This window comes from Mytilus californianus, unplaced genomic scaffold, assembly GCF_021869535.1.
Source record: "Mytilus californianus isolate M0D057914Y unplaced genomic scaffold, xbMytCali1.0.p SCAF_27, whole genome shotgun sequence".
NCBI classification, from domain to species: Eukaryota; Metazoa; Mollusca; class Bivalvia; order Mytilida; family Mytilidae; genus Mytilus; species Mytilus californianus.
The window spans coordinates 1,039,365-1,050,243 of record NW_026262676.1 but is presented as its reverse complement, the minus strand read 5'-3'; positions in this window follow the sequence as shown (position 1 = coordinate 1,050,243).

Sequence of the window (10,879 nt, the reverse complement as noted above, 5' to 3'; positions counted from 1 at the left end):
ATATCACAGAAATCACGTGATATGAAAATACAGGTGTGTGTAAACATGAATCGGTGTTCTAAATTTTTTTATTACATCTGTATGAACATTTTTCTATAAATTGTGATGACGAATTATGGCTAGATGAAATGCAAAAATCTGATTAAATGAGTATTGTCGATTTTAGGGAAAAACAGGTCCATAAGTACTTTTACCTACCTGCGTATGCAACATTAGGGTTTTGACCCATATTTAGTGTTCATTCAACAAGGAACACTTCATTATATTCCCACACAGATGAAATGATAATGTAAATGATTGCAAAAAGTTTGTGTTACATGTATACAAGGTAAAAGTAAGATATTTCTAAAGGACACTTAATACTGTATCTAATATTTTAGTTTAGTATACCTCAGTAATCATTTTCTATATAAGATAAGTACACAATATTTTCACTATTTTGCAAATTACAAGCTTTGAACTATTGGACCTAGGAGAAACTATATGACCGCAAGCGTCGTTATATTTCGCGGAGTTTTAAGTGCAGCTACGCGATTGGAGGATTTTGAAAGTAACGCGGGAGCAACGACGTCGTGTTTTACCTATTGTATCCAGTATAGAATTGACGTCAGTGCAAGACGTAGCCTTAATATTTGAACATATCTATGAAGTAAACGTTTCTACTTTTTAATATTACAATAGTTGATTTATCACCGCCATTTATTGTCTGTTGTCTTTTTCGATATAAAAAAACACTTACTGACTGGATATTCGTGGAATAGTAAGTTAATTGTTCCCTCGGCTACAACTATTGCTACAGGATTGGCTGTTGAGAATACTGCTGGAGCTACGACGTCGCGTTTTACCTATTGCATCTAGGGTTGACATCGGTGTAGAACGTAGCCTTACCGTTCAGAATATATATGAATTAAATATGAAACAGTATGGTGGTGTTGCTTCTATTTATATTATGATAGTTGATTTAGCCCCGACATTTATTGTCTGCTTTCTTTTTCGGTATAATAAAACACTTACTGACTGGATATACGTTGAATAGTAAGTTTATTGTCCCCTCGGCTACAACTATTGCCCTCGGCTACGCCTCAGGACAATAGTTACACATCGGGGACAATAAACTTACTATTCCACTCATAAGTCATGGGTATGTGTTACGTAATTATCTTCCTAAAGGAATTTCACCACAACTCTACATCTTTGGTGGCAATGACATATATACCGATGAACACCTCTTGCAAACATTTTCAGCATTCATCACTGTAACAGATTGTGAACTGGTCAACCATTTTTTTATCAAACGCAAACTAGGATGGCCTACATGCAGAGATCGTAAATCTCATTCGACATATGGTGGTTTCGATGTACAATCGAAAACAAATGTTAGACAGAGTATTCTCAACATAGCAAAAATAACAATGACCGTGATTCCATGTCTGCCTATTTCGAAAATTAAAGATGGTATGGACTGCTACCATTTGTTATGGAACGTTATTACTGAACCTGTGGATAATAAATTTGATGGATCAATATAAACCTTATCCTACTAAAAGTAACAAATGGTGGGCCTGATCAACACAATACACTTGAAAAAGTAATCTGTACGAACATACTTTATTTCGTGAATTTGACTCAGTTATGCTGATTCATGTGAGATGCGCTCCAGGGCAGAGCTGGGTAAATCATGCTGAGAGAGTAATAAGCATACTAAGCTTCAGACAAATTGAATTGGTGGGTTATACTCAAATTTTCTTTTACATGTTGAAGATTGACTACTACTTGAAACACTTCATTACTTTTGACTTGGAAGGAGTTATAGAACTACCATCTGACTTCAAAGAAAACGGAGAACAAAAGGTCCAATGGTTACTGAATGTATGTTCAAGTGTTATTTTATAAATACTGATATGTTTCAGATGATTATTTGGGTTCTCGATTAAGAGAGAACATCTCCCTGTAGTTATTGCATAAAAATATTTTTAGGAAAACCATGTGGGGATCAAACACTTCCTGATAATATACCGACCTTGATGCAGTCATTGAGAAGTCCGGGAGCAAAGTTGAAAGTGTCTCTTTAAATTCAAGCCTTACCTCTTGTTCATTATCGCGTCCCCATACGATTGATGATACTTTCAAGTTGGTTGTTGATGGGTTGCAGATCTGTAAAAGTAGTGATTTGGATGGTTTTTTAGAGATGAGCTGTAATTTTCTATGGATGGTAGATGAAGAACACGACCTATTCGTTGTCATGGATGTATGTGTTATCATTGTCTGCCTGTCACAAATCCCTTTACATTGGACATACAAGTCATCAATTGTCAAGTTCTGGTTGTCTGAAGAATATAAACTGTTCAATAGTAATGGCCTTTTGGCAATAGTTGGGGCTGGTCCAAAAGAATTTGTCGGAAACACCATTAAGTGCAGACGAAGCGACTGGTCTTGTTGAACATGAGTAAAGTGCATTTAAAAGTTCTTGCTGTTGGTCATTTTAGGACGCTGTACACATTTTCACTTTTCTTCTTTTAGTTTCTTTTGCTTTCTTCACTCTGGCTGCTTTATAGAACTTGATTTTGTTAATTGTTTCCGGGACAACCTTTTTGACAAAGTCTGCATTCCACTTGCATGGTTCCTCTGTACATGCTGTTTTGGTGTAACCCAGCTTGACAGCCGCCTCTACTTTGAAGAGTAAAGCACCTATGTGTGAACAGGACTCTGACAACCTGTAGTCAAAAATAATATTATAATATTTCCGAAAAAAAAGAATTAAGATCTATTGAATAGAATAATTGCCGTTTACAGCTTCTCTCTATCAATAATTATATTCAAGATAATAACCAAAACTGCAAAATTTTCTTGAAATAACCAATTCAGGGCAGCAACCTAACATAAGATTGTTTGATTCTTCTGAAAATTTCAACAAAAATATTTTAACAAAAATTAGCACCTGCTCTATCTATAAAAAAATATTTTTAAAGTGTAGTGTATTCATTTTTGACACATCATAGAATAGTAAAAAAAATGTCGCTCAAATTAAGGGTCGGTTGAAAACAAAACTTTACGACAAAAGAGATGATTTCAGCTTTCCAATTGTGAACTTTCCATTTCTAAGTAGCAACATTCCAGCAGCACCTGCATACGGTGTATATATCTCCCAATTGATACGATATTCCCGTGCTTGTATTTCCTATCATGATTTTCTTGATAGAGGGTTGTTGCTCACAAGGAAGCTATTAAATCAAGAGTTCCAAATGGTGAAGTTGAATTCATCACTTCGTAAATTTTACGGACGCCATCACGAGTTGGTTGACCGTTATGGAATAACCGTTTCACAAATGGTATCGGATATGTTCCTTACGTCGTAACTACAATCCCCTTCCCTTTCATGAATGTGACCTTCCGAATTAGACTATTTACCGGATTTGTTATCACATAAGCAACACGACGGGTGCCACATGTGGAGCAGGATCTGCTTACCCTTCCGGAGCACCTGAGATCACCCCAAGTTTTTGGTGGGGTTCGTGTTGTTTATTCTTTTTGGAATTTTGGATCCTCAATGCTCTTCAACTTTGTACTCGTGTGGCTTGATAAATATTTTGATATGAGCGTCACTGATGAGTCTTATGTAGACGAAACGCGCGTCTGGCGTACTACATTATAATCCTGGTACTTTTTGATAACTATTAAAAAGAAACAATTTAACAGAAGAACACAATGGCATCTATCAAATTTAAAAACACATTCACTGCTTCGCGTATATGACGACAGAATATATATACGTCACATAGGAAGAAATTTTGTCGTTCAATGTTTATACAAAACAATTTCAAAATTTTACATGGACAATGTTGACATACAGGATTAAAAAATCAAAAGTATGTTAGAATTAATTTCAGATATAGACCGAGATTTAAAATAGTCCAAAAGTTCTATAGAATTCATAAGAATCCACAAATGGTTAATTCCACTACGCGATTAAATAATTTAGACGTTTGAGGGTCATCGTATTTTCTAAATTAAAATAGAAATATAACATAATTTTACTAAAACATATATTGAGACTTTTTCCTGTGACTTTTTTTCCTAGGGATTTTGTGACTTTTTTTCCGTTTACCATAATGACATATAATAGAACAATAGCATACTGACGGGATCTTTTAAAGTACAGAGTCACGTTATAAGAACTAAAAAACACAAAAAGTCGCATATACAAAACACACCAGCATAAATAAAAGATAATGCAAAGACGTTGACGGGATGTATAAGTACCGAACCACGTCAAATGTATAACACAGAAAATAATCAAACAGTAAAGGTCATATTAATAATAGATCAAAGACAAATGAAAGAACACTATAACACGTTGTTATTATAATAAACAACGTGTAAAGGATAAGTAGTTATCAAAAGTACCAGGATTATAATTTAATACGCCTTTCAGCATCCCGGTAAGTTACTGTTAATTTTCATGGTTTCAGCATCCTGGTAAGTATCTGTTAATTTTCATGGTAAGTCCGGTGCCACACTTCGATTACTTGCTTATGTGAAGAATCGCCAGCTTCTACATAATTATCAGCCTTCTGTGATTCTGTTACCGATGGGAGGAGGTAATGAAATAAGCTTGGAACCGTTCGAGTTAAGTCTGTTCGAAATCTCCTTAGATGCTTTCACGTCGTACTGCCAATCTTTTAGTTGCGACGTGATCGTCATGGGCTTTTGGAAGCGACTTCTGTGCAGAGATACCACTGTTGACGAGTAGGGGAAATTCGGGATAATTCGATCACGCGGGCAACTTCGATCACGTCGTTTAACCCTTTTTAGTACATTTGTCCCCATCTCTGTTGTAAAGCCAATACACTATGTCGCATTGCGGCATTTCTGTCGACCAGGTGCATGGGGTGTCACATGATAGCAATCTGTTTCGCGTCGTTTGATTGGCCAAAGAGTACCGTTATCCGCCACACCCACAATTCCGAGGGAATTTTGAAAACTTTATTGGATTTTACTAAACGGTTTTATAGCTATACAAAAGTAAGTAAACATATCATTTTAGTGTTAAAACCTTTCATTCTTGAAATTATAGTGTTAAAGAATAGAAAAACTTCTTATATGCATTTTAAAGTCTATTTCTGTCACTGTTATAGGACTTCTAAAACGATCGAAATTACCCGCAACATAATTTCTCATTGTCGGCTAATTTCGATCACATCCTTTTATATTTTTATTCAAATCATTTAGGATTTACAAATGGATATTCATAATACTGATGACGATTTCTGATGATTTTTCTTTAAAAATAAAATTGCCGATATTATATCACAATCATTTTTAATTTGAGTAATTATCGATCATTGTAGTGGCGGATCTAGAAAGGGGGAGGTGCCGGGGGTAGGAACCCCCCTTTTTCATTGGAAAATTTTGTAGATTTAGGCAAAACTGGACAAAAAAATGTCTCCTTTCTTCCTGCACCCTGGGTGGACCCTTCCCTTTTCTAAAATTTCTGGATCCGCCCCGACAATGTAACGAGAGTAACAAAATATACTGTGAACAACAAGTGGAATGTCGAAATGTGAAGTTCTGACAAGATAAAATAAAAATTTGCAAAGTTATTTGCCTAGACTACTCCTGACTTGGTACAAACAGAGACAAATTTATGTCTCTAGTAGCAAACATTATAAAACAATACAAAGACAATAGCAAATGTTGTTGACATTAAAATAATAAGTTCCTATATTTGGAGACAAAACCATAAACATTTACCTATGACCTAAGACGTGATAGTAAAACTAATGTACCTCAAATTAATTATTTTGTTCACAAGTTTGCCGTTTTCCTACCTGGCTGCACGGTGGGTGTGTCGTTGTCCGATTTCTTCCGCTGCAAAATGGTTGTTTTTATATGGGTTGTTGGAATTTGTTCTTAAAAGATTACTATAATTTGCGAAAACAGTGGATTCAAATATTATATACACGAAACCATGCCATATATCCGATTACGTTATATTCATTCAATGCCACATTTGACCAAATTCATATATTAAATATATTTTTGCAGCATGAAATATCTCATTATACCCAATCTATTGGCCTTCGGCATGCACCACTGGGGACATCGACATCTGGAAGTTGGGCTGGGGTATAGGGTTAAACGGGAACCAGAGAATCCAAAGGATCCTAATGCAGTGGCCATACTATACGACGGGGAAAGAAAGGCCTACCTCAAGAAAAATCACTCTTTTGTGATAACAAGAATTTTAAAAATGAACATATCAAACTTGATTAGACTAAAACCAAAAGAAGACGCACTGGTCAAGAACAAACATGTGGGACCTCAGCAGCTATGTACGATTGGATTAAAAGTAAATGAAGAAATAAACTTGAAATCAGCAACAGACATTTTAAAGTTACATGGTTTCCAGTTTGAAATCAAAGATGCTAAGTGACTTATCTGAATGAAAAATAAAAAGATATATAACAATTTGTTTATTCAATAGACCTACAAAATACTCATAAGAGCTAAATCTTTTGGTTGCAGTTTTAAAAATAAACTTCTTTTGTTTTCCTCAGATGAAGCGCGATATACATAATAAGAGGCTCCAAGGAGCATGAATCGCTCACCTGGGCACCTGAAGTCTGACAGGTGTGAATGAAAATGCTGCAAATATCGGTTTCAATTTGCAAACCAAAATTTATTTATAAAGATTTAATAAACTTCCAACATTCATAGGCTCCCAGTTCTAAGGTCTCTGTCATATGCATGGCTTTATGGTTTTGTCTCCAAATGCATTTTATCTCTATGTAATCAATTATCTTGTAAATATTGTGTTTTAATGAATTTTCAGCAATGCCAAAGAAACGGAAGCAAAGTGTTTATAGGACATATACCGATGAAAATTTCATCAAGGCAATAGATGGCATCAAGAGTGGGCGAGTATCACAGAGAAAGGCGGCATCTCTCTATTCAATACCCCAAGCCACGTTAAGCGACCACATGCGGGGTCGAGTTAAAGATAACACACCTGTCGGACGCAAGCCAGTAATACCCATAGAAATAGAGAAACAAATCGTAAACAAATGTGCCCAGGCTGCCGAAATGGGATTGGGCATGAATAATGCCCAAGTAATGGAAAAGGTGGGGCACTTAGTCAAAGAGCTTAATCTTGATCAAAACTTCAAAAACAATACACCAGGCAAAGACTGGTGGTATGGGTTTAAGGGAAGAAATCCCACTGTTACACTTAGATCTCCGGAAAAATTGACAAGCATCAGAGCAAGAGCGCTCAACTCCGTAAAAGTAGGGGAGTATTTTCTGGATTTAAAGAAAGAGATGCATAGGTTAGGGTTGAATGATAAACCAGAACTAGTTTGGAATATGGACGAGAAAGGTGTACCACTTGAACACACCCCAAGCAAAGTAGTCGCTGCCAAATCGTCTAGGACCATACCTGGAAGGGTTTCAAATACACGTGAAAGAAACACAATAGTCGGGTGTATCAATGCTCGAGGTGACAGAATGTCCCCACTTATTATCGTCAAAGGAAAAACACAAAAAGCAGTAATGAGCTACAACACCGCAGACGGGCCAGTAGGTGCAACATGGACTTACCAAGCCAAAGCATGGACGGAAGATGTCCTAGGGATTGAATGGTTCACCAACATATTTTTGAAGAAATGCGGAAATCAGCGGCCGCAACTTCTAATACTGGACGGTCACCATTCACACGAAGTGCTTGGGCTAATAGAAAAAGGTAGGGAAAATATTATATAACACTATTAACTCTACCGCCACACACTACACATTATCTCTGTCACTTGGATCGCACTGTCTTTGGTCCTCTAAGTAGAATTTATGATAGGATCTGCTCAGAATATTGCCAAAATCCTGGCAATCTTATTAATAAAATGACTTGGCCAGGTCTGTTCAGGAGGGCATTCGAAACGGCATTCAAACCAGAGAACATAATAGCAGGATTCAGATCGTGCGGAATATTCCCATGGAACCCCTTAAACATTCCATCTGCTGCCTTTGCTCCTGCCTCTGCCTTTGATACCAACAAGCCTGACACAAATGAACATCCGTTACAATGGGTGATCCGTAGGTCCTTCGAAACCGAGTCTAGAGTAGAAGAAGTCACCGTAGTGAGGACTAACCCAACAGCCGGCCCCGAAGCTAGATGTATCACTACTGAAATCACTGACACCGTCCCGTTAAATGAAATTCAAGTGGAGTCATACGAACAGAATGTCATCGATGTTCCAGGAAGTCCAGAAGATCCGCATTTTATGCACACTCTCTCTGCAGATGTTCTTTTACCAATTGTTGACATTGAGACCAGAGAGGCAGTTGAATTCCTGATTTCACTCGATAGCAGTTTCAGTGAAGTTATTTACGAAGTCGACTCGGTGATTCAACCAGTAGCAGAGACCCTATCTACACCTTGTTCGTCAACTACTATTGATTGGAATGCATCCGTAAATGCTATCTTTAGCGTTGATCCGCCGCCGCAGAAAAAGGCTCGAATAAACAAAAAATCTGTGACAGGACACAGAATATTGACATCTGATGAAGTAACAGAGAGCAAGCGAAAGATCGAGGACATGAAACTGAAAAAAGAGCAAGCAAAGGAAAAGCGGCTCAAGATTAGAGAAATGATAAATGCTAAGAAACAAATAGAAAAGGAAATAAAAGCTGTGAGATCGGAAATTGATATAAATGTATAAAATTTAAATTAAAAATGGTTGGTGCTTTAAAGTTTCTGGTTACTAGTACTTGTCTTACTTACGAAGTCTAAAGGTTTGACCCTATCTGTCTACATTGTATGCCTGTCTGTCTGTCCGCAATATGTTGTCCTCTATTCCTCCTTCACGACTTGCAGGTGTAATTTCCAATGAGACAACTCTTCACAAGAGACCAAATAACACAGAAATTAACAACTACAGGTCACCGTACGACCTTCAAAATGAGCAAAGCCTATACCAATGTCTTGTTTATACTCAAGTTATATCACTTCTTTGGAAGACCTGGTATAGATAGAAAACAAATTATACAACCCTCATCTTTGCCAGCCAAAGTTACGATCACTTTATTATTCTCTACACGGATCGTAACTTTTGGCTAGAGAAGGTGTTTTTAAAATTTTAAATGATGAACTGATAACTGTCTCTGCCTTGATGAAAAAAATAGACACACTGGGTTTCTCAGGAACTGGATTGGACGTAAAAGTTAACTTTACAAAATCGTTGGTCACACGGAAGCTCAAATAAGCAAACAAAAAAAAGGAGAGAAAGAAAGTTTGAACCAAAAAAAAAAAAGCAAAAAAACACACACACACAAACTGATTATCGTGACACCAGATAACTTGTTTCTTCTTAACAATGAACAGGGACTATATATTGCTAGCTACATGTGTACAAAAATTGAGTCCAGCGTACGCTAAAACAATCGCAGTAAGTACGGCGTACGTTTTAATTGTTTTATTGAGTCCCGCAAAACTTTGTATCTGCGTACGTTTTTACATAGAACATACATTTTTTTCTGCGTACGGTAGTACATGTACATGTACCGCGTACGCTCTAAAAACAACCCCGAATCCTGCGTACGAAAAGTGGGGTTATACCCAAATACATGTAGGTGTTTCCTGAATAAACCAGCGATGAGAGCATTCAACAGATTTAATCAAATGAGGCATGCATGTTTAAAAATTCAAACATATATAACATTGAAATAACAAACATGCAAGTATTATATTTAATAAAAACTGGCATTGTCAAGACTGTCATCCTAATTCCTGTCCTGTAAAGATCGTTAATTGCTCACAAGTGTGGTAAAATGAGGTGCTCCAAAAGGTAAAAAAATGCAGACTGTGTGATCGAAATTGCCCGAATGTGTGACCGGAATTGACCGATCGTTGATCGAATTTAGCCGAAATTAGATCTCGGCATCTATTGCTCTTTTACCGTTACTACTTGGTAAATGAAGGTAAAACGCAGAGAAGTACGCATGTAAAGTAAAGCGTCTTTCCGACGCAATTTGGTCATTATAATTCGAACATGTCAACTCTACAGAAGCCATCTCTAAAACGCACAATTGATTATTGATCGAAATAACCCGAATTTCCCCTACAATTCGAGAAGGGAGTCCATTGACAGAATGCAAATCTTTAAGATAACAACTGCCATTTTCCTGACTTTGTACAGTACATTTGAAGGAAAATTGATATCTGCTCAAACTAACAGGGACCGAAATAATCTTTATACTGTAAACAACAAATTCATTTCCTTTTACCTGTGACGTACTGAAAAGTAAAATCACAAAAATACCTGACTCCGAGGAAAATCAATTCGGAATGTCCCTAATCACACGGCAAAATCAAAAGACAAAACACATCAAAAACGAATGGGCAACAACTGTCATATTCCTGACTTGGTACAGGCATTTTCAAATGTAGAAAATGGTGGATTGAAAAATATATTTGCGCCTAGAGGTATCTTACATTGTTTCGTCAGTACATTTACACTATAAACGAAAAACAACTTATTTTATATTAACTGCTGTCGACGAGTTATGAAAGACGTCGATGAGATTGTATATGGCATTGCTAGATGTGCCGAAATAAAATTGATGTTTTGTTTTCTAAATATATCGATTGAGAAAGTATTAAAAATTTGATTATTTAATCATTATTTAAACAAGAAGCTTTGACAGGAAGCCGGAGTATGATCTGAACTTTAAATTTTCAATGCAGTGTTCAAAAAGTTGGTCGGACAATTATACAGATTTAGAGGCAAGAAACCTGTATTTTCCTGACCTAATTTTATTTGTTGAAAAAAATGTCATTTACTAGTATTTTTCAAACTGAGAAATATCAAGTGAAGCTTACTTCATTATA